Source organism: Pollachius pollachius (genome assembly GCF_949987615.1).
Source record: "Pollachius pollachius genome assembly, chromosome: 12".
In the NCBI taxonomy this organism is placed as follows: Eukaryota; Metazoa; Chordata; class Actinopteri; order Gadiformes; family Gadidae; genus Pollachius; species Pollachius pollachius.
In genome coordinates this window covers 12,191,870-12,199,384 of record NC_136945.1, presented here as the reverse complement: position 1 = coordinate 12,199,384, position 7,515 = coordinate 12,191,870, and positions in this window count along the sequence as shown.

Sequence of the window (7,515 nt, the reverse complement as noted above, 5' to 3'; positions counted from 1 at the left end):
ATTTTCTCTTCAAAGAGTCAGTCAATCAAAATGTAAGACTAATTGGGGCCTGTGGACTTGATGAGAGAAAGATTATACAGTGTACCAAGAATTGGTTGGTATTCGGGTGCTTGAATTAAAATGTTGGAAAATTAAGGGCAAACAGAAGTCAAACCGGGTGAAATAACTGTTGTTGGAATAGGGAATATGTTGATTTGTATCCTTGCAATTTATTTAGCTGCATATGTATACATTTCAAACCAGGGTATAGGCTTCCAATAATTCAAGGTCAAACAACACTTCCTGGTTGAGCATAACACATCCCCCTGCCTTGCCTCTTAATGAACACAAAATAGGCTATTACATCATCATGAGGCAAGAAGTAATGACAATCATATTTGCGCATATTGAACTGAGGACAATCATCCCTATTGTGTGAATGAGCAATAGAAAGTAACACAGCAGCAGCACTATTGCAAGGACCTTGACATGATGTCAGTAAACATTCAGCTGATGAAGTAAATGTGTTGCGTCACAGACCCACGATTAGCACCGCGTGGATCAATCATTCATGTTGCTCCCCGATTCTCCCTCCCCGCGTGCCAACAGTCACTGGAGTGCGGCGCAGTAATATAATTACTGGTTGGTGGAAAAAGGATCTGCTTGGTTTATACAAGCACTTCCTGGCATGCATCCCCGCACACGTGCTGCTTGGGAGTTTGACCGTGCGAACACACAGACGGCAGGAGCGTGGTTACATGTGGGGTTATCTAACCCAATCCAATGTTGGCTCAGTGTCACTTCAGAGAGCTTCAGTTAACCGAATGGGTCGACTCAGCAAGAAACAACAACAGCGAAAGGCAGCGTAAATATGAGTGTTTAGATGTGTAGTTGTTCAATTGTTTTCTTCTCTTATGCTTACGTTTAATCAGTTTAGATGTCACCCGGGGCTTTCACATGTGTTCTCTCTCAGGAAAAATCCTAGGAGAATCACAAATATGGCAAGCTAAAAGACAATCAGAAGGATCACAAAGAATTCAAACTGCCAGAGGCTCAGAAGTAATTTAGGAATCTGATGACACTCCCCACTAAAAGACAGTAAGCCAAAACAGCCATGAGGGAAACATGTCTTTTTTTGAGAGAAATGTTCAAAACGTCAATACAGCAGCGTTTCATTAAAAATGAAGGGTGTTGGGCTCCAGCTCAGAGGATTCTGGCAACTTGCTGGGATTGCTTGGCCAGTATCATTTCATCTCGGTCAATAAAATATGTGCCCCGTGGCAAGAATTGGCTTGTATTTGCTAAGTAAAACGTACAACAAACACACAGCCAGAGAGGGGCCAGTGAGGTGGTGGTGGTGGTGTGGTGTGGGGGGAGGGGGGCTCGACTCCTCTGGATGACGGATTACTTATCACTCGCACTGGGCCCCTGCCCGCCCCCCCCCTATGCTCAGGGGGCCTCTCGTCAGAGCATGATGCATGATGATGATGTCACAAACTTTACGTTAACCATCCAGAGATCGCTTGAGTAAGTTTGAGTACTGTTGAGTAAGAGTGAGCTGGACATTATCGGGAAATACCCGACAGGTTGATGAAGAAAACCTGACACGATGCGGAGGGGTCTTGAATCACCTTGGGGGGGGGGGGGGTTATTTTTTGCAATAAAGACAAGCTTGCGTCCCATTATCCCACTTGTTACACAGCTACTTTCTAAATAAATCATTTGACGCAAAAAATAACCCCAAAAAAGTTTTAACGATTTAAAAGAGATTTCGTCACATCTGCTACAAAAGAATTGTCTGTTCGATTCTATGGTTGGAAATAGCGTCCAGAGCAACAGTCTGTTATACATTATTCACGGCCTAGGATACAGAAATAACAGATGTGCCATAACTGACCAATCAGAATCTAGTATTCAAGCAGTGTTATAAACTTACATATAAATTACAATGCCCCTCGGTTTATCAATGGAGCTTTGGCAACAGTCTGATGGTGGCAGTTGCATAAGGGAAAAAAATATTTTACATTTCCATATCAGTTGGTTGACATGTTGTCAGGATGAGGTGAATAGTCTGCATAAAAAAGTCTGCAAACCCCCCTGAAAAAATGCCACTCTTTATAAGGTGGCAAATAAAGGAAGGCACCCCCAAAAAATGAGGAAAAAAGTACTTTGGGGTTTCATAACAACCAGCCATGGCATGGTACTGAGTTTCCTAGTCAAAGCCTGTTCCTTCTAAGTGTTCGCCAATGAGAGGGGACGTTCTGACACTCACCTCAGTCAGGGCTGCTCACAACAAGTCGCAGCCTTGCTGGTTTGGACATCCAAACTGTCGAAAGGGCCGGTGCCTCAGAGGAGGATAAACTGTCCCCATCAAATATTTAGCCATTTTTCTTTTGTATTTTTCAGTGTGTGAAATTTTTTTCATCACATCACTCCAAGGCTGACCTACCTTTTGATAAACCTTTGACAAAGGCCCACAAATGTAATTTATACATTTCAGTTTAACAGTATTACATGATGAGGTTGTTTATCTGAACTTATGGCGTATTCCTTTCAATAAAATTGCAAACCAAATCAATACTCTTAAACCGTTTGGTCGTTCATGCCCTTCAGGAACATCCAATGGACATTTTACCTTTGACACCAGTAGTTGTTCATCTGTTCAGCCACACACACACACCATTATGGAAATGGCCTCTTGATTGGTTATATACCCTGACAAATAATTTGACTTAAATCAATGAAGCCGATAACTTGTAGCAGATAAGCTGGAGCTGCTGAATCAGTGGGACAAGCATTCACCCACTGTCAACCACTTGCATTGACTTTGATGATATCTAGAGCGCTGCAGTTTGAACAGCACCTTTAGGGAATTATCGATCATGTACAATGTCAACCTCATATCTACTCAGAGATAACCAACAATGACTTTCGGTGGAAATTTCACATTCAATTATGTATGACTAAATAACTTTTCCCATGATGTGTAAGGTACTCTTTTGTTAAGATTGCATAACGACAAGGTCCCACCTCTAGCTGACTCTGTGTTCCTCTGTGTGTTTGTGTGTCTGTGTGTGTGTGTGTGTGTGTGTGTGTGTGTGTGTGTGTGTGTGTGTGTCTGTGTGTGTGTGTGTTCGCGTGCGTGCGTGTTATGTGCATATGTGAGTGCATAGATGTGTATGAGTGTATGGACCTGTCTGCCTCAGTTCTTTGTCTAGTGTCCGACCATGATGATTTCCCAATTACAATCATTCTCTTTCAAACAAAGCTTAATCAGACCTATATTCTTTTTCTCTCAGTCGTCTCTGTCTGTCTGTCTCACCCCCACATCCACAAACAAGGACACACAGACATGCACCTTTCACACAGACATGCACGTGTGAAATTGTGCGATAGGGCGAGCAAGTGACGTAGGTGGTGAGAGAGAGAGAGAGAGTTGCAGTGGAACAGGTAGACACAGAAAGACCTGGCTGCCGAGGGAACACAGAGTGTGTGGTCAATGTCAGGCAGAGAAGGTTGAGACAGAGGACCACTTCCTTTTACACTGTAAAAAATATGACATTTTAAGACAGATATACTTCACCAAATTACAAATCTATATTCCAGATTTTGCAGACATGGAACAAAAGGAAAAAATTGCAATTCTTCTTGGTGAAGGTCCTTCTGCTGCCCTGGCAGCACCATATATCCTGAAATGTCATAACCTGAGAGATTCAGTCTGACTTTTTATTTACTTTATTATTGTTGTTATTATTATTATTATTATTATTATTATTATTATTATTATCTGTTAGTTGTACAATTATTCTTGTGTAACTTGAATATGCTTGGCAATACTGTATTCAAATACTGTCATGCTAATAAAGCACTTTGAATTTGAATTTGAGAGAGCGGGAGGGCCATGAGAGAGACAGAGAGAGAGTTATAGAGGGGGAGGGAGAAAAGGAGGATGGTAGGGAGCTTGAGAGAGATATGTGGAAGTGGGCACAGATATATATATATATATATATATATATATATATATATATATATATATATATATATATATATATATATATATATACATACATAGAGAGAGAGAGAGAGAGAGAGAGAGAGATAGGGGGGAAGCAACCTTTCCGTTGTGCTCAACCACCTCCCCCCCACATATACAGAATTTAATACATTATTCAACACTAGGGATTGAACATTTGATTCTTCAAGGAATTTTGCAGCAATATTTGCCAAATTGAATGCATTTCACTTGACCTGTGAGTAGAATGGGTCAACCATTACATAATGGACTTCCATGTGCCATCATCAACATTTATTTTCTTCTTTTAATCCAGCTCGTTGAGAAGGGTAAACACAGAGCTGGGTTCTCCATGAACTACGTCTATTGTGAAATCATTCGCAGCAACAACAATGTTTTCTTTTTTTATTTCTGTGCTTGGTTCTCTCAGGGTTAGAAGCTGCATAATGTCCACGTCATACTTAAGGGGTTTGTTACAAATTACTACTTTAGTTTCCGGAAATGCAAATGTCCTTTCCCCATGGAACCTATAGTGCCTCTGATGATATAACCTATACATACCAATGAGTTGATTGCCGGTAATCACATTGTAATTGACTTTGATATGTGTTCATAATGGGCATGGCCCAAACAAGAAAGTGGCTCCCTATAATGACTAGTTCTCAGATTTGCAAAAAGATACATAAAAGGGCATAGGTTGAATGCATTGGTGCCGATTACTCATAATTAAGAGAGCTGGAAGTGTCCCTTGGAGTGCATAACAATGGAGGTGTGTGTCGGAAATCAGCAATCAGCCCATCCCTATCCGCCATGAATACACACAGGCAGACAAGAGGTAGGTGCAGCAGCTGGCGGATCTGGGAGGGTATCGAAAATGGCAGCAGGACCAAGGCAGGCAATCAACAACGCACTACTCTACCAATGAAAGTTTTAGAGTCCCTCTCACTTTCACGTTCTATAGAGCAATCTCATCAACAACAAACGATAACCTTTCCAGTCCATCGCCGTGTTTTAGGAGAAGGCCTTCGAATTCAACAGCAAGGCTAACAAAACACACAGTCCTTAATCCAGATGTGTTGTAATTAATGATGTCCTTGTCCAAGGTTTGTTCCTCTGAACAGGCAAATGCAGAGATTACTCTGATCGACCAATCAGCCTATCCCTTTGGGATAAAAAAAAAACATCCTAAATGAATGTCTCTATCACGAGAAATATGAACAGGAGGATTGGGCCGACATGGGATGATAGAGGGCCATTACAAGACTATTTTTATAGAGCTTAGTGTAACGATTCAACTCTCCAACCACGTGTTTTCCACAGCTACAATGAACAATTGGGAGCTGCATTGGACAACAAGCCAGGAACATGCAATAGTGATTATTACAACTTTGTTTTATGCGTAAATGTATTAAACAAAGCGTGAACATTCAGTTCACTTATCTTGCATGCGCTTAAATTGAGTGTGAAATTAGTTTATATATTTCTTTATTTCTCATTTATATAATGCCGATATTTCTTTGGTGAATTGGATGTTTGGAAGAGTTTATGCCTCATTAGACATAGAACGTTTATTAATTAAATGTGGGCACACTAATCTCTCTATTAAATTGTATACATATGGTTGAGGCGTTTTACGCATATTCAACTGGAATCAAATCATACAGATAAAATGAAATGAGAGAGAATCAGGACAACCCATTCACAATATAACCCTAATATCACGATAGAAAAGATACATGAAAAATTGTGTTGAACACATATTTTACCAAAAAAATGATTGGTCTGAATTAACCACTACAGTGTGTCATTATACTTCAATCCAAGGAAAACTATTTCCAAGGAGTTAGTTCCTAGTTATCAATTCTAAGTGAGAATCATCAAAGAGCATTATATATTCTACTGCGGGTGTGTTGCGCCTAACACATTCTTCATGACTAGGATTATGACCTGCATTGGTGTTAATAATGGCAAGAAATAAGGCTATTTGATTGCTGCACAATCAGTCGTGTGATTAAACACAGTTTAGGGAAAGGGGGGGGCTGTAATAATGAGCGTCTGAGGTGAACCTACCGGAAAAAGCATCCGAGGGTCCATGTCCCACTAAAGCATGCAGGCCCCTAATTGCCTTCTTGTGATGATGCACATGGTGCTTCACGGTGGCTTGTTCGCGTAGCCACACCGAAACCAATGCTTCCAACTGAAAGCCCACCCATCTCCGACCCTCCCCCCGCCCCTACCTCCCATCCCCTCCACCCTCCATTTCCTCTTCCAAGATGGTGGCTGATCTCACACCTTTATTTTAGGGCAGGGGGGTGCAGTACGGGAGGGTGGGGGGAGGAGGACAGAACTAAACAAACAAACGCGTCCAAGGGCGGTATACTTTGAATTCTTCAGGGATATCTAACTGACAAAGCACAAACTCAACAACAACTGACACGGAAATGATTGTGTGTGGCTTGTGTGTGTGGGGGGGGGGACGGCTGTCTAAATCTATGTGAGCTGCACTGTTACTCTGTGTCTGTGTGTGTGGGGGGGGGACGGCTGTCTAAATCTATGTGAGCTGCACTGTTACTCTGTTACTCTGTGTCTGTGTGTGCGTGCAAGTGACAAAGGGATGGAGAGAGAGAGGCAGAGCGAGACAAACAGAGAGATAAAGAGAGGACATTTATGGACGCTATACGCACCTAAAGCGCTCAATAAGAGTTAAAAAAAGTATGATGCCATTAGTGCAGGAGATATTGAATGTTTGACTCGTAGAGGTTTGTGTTGTTTGTGTTTTTGTGTGTGTGTGTTTGTGTGTGTGTGATTTGGTGTGTTTTCAGGAAGGGTGCAGCAAGCACGAAATAGAAAGATGAGACACAAAAGAGATGAGAGAGCGAGAGAAAGAGATATTTATTCTCTTTCCTGTTGTGTTTTGATGGATGTGTCCTGACAGATGGCATAACCCCCTGAAGCTTGCTTCCACCAGGGTCCAACTACCTTTCATGTCTGTTCAGTGCTGAGAGGACACAAGGAAGTGGACAATTGCAAATAACAGGAGAAGGAGAACAGGAAAGACAATAGCATCAACAAAGTCCCTGCGTTGGGGGTTCATCTAACAAGCTCCTAGCCCACTTCTATCTCATCAGATTCCCTGGCCGTCTTGCTTCTATTCAAACACAAATGAAGGGCCTGACACTATAGCCTGCCTAGTTTTAGAGGAGGGAAGCAAACTGACCATTCAAGGACATGCCAAACTGCAATTCTGAAGGGATTCCCTCGTTGTCATATTTTAGCCAAACAACCTGTTGTCTTTGTCGGTGGAAATGCTCAGTTGAGAACTGAGCCATTGCATGAGTATGGCTGCCTAGGTATTATGTTCAACATTTGCTGACTGGAAATACTGAACAAAGAGGAGGATTTTTTTCAGATCATATGATAGCCCATTAATATAAACTTGTTTTTCCTTTGAATTTGATCCTTGAATGACTTTGCACCAAAAACCAAAAGCAACAATGAGATTTGGCTTTGGCAATCTTGTGGAT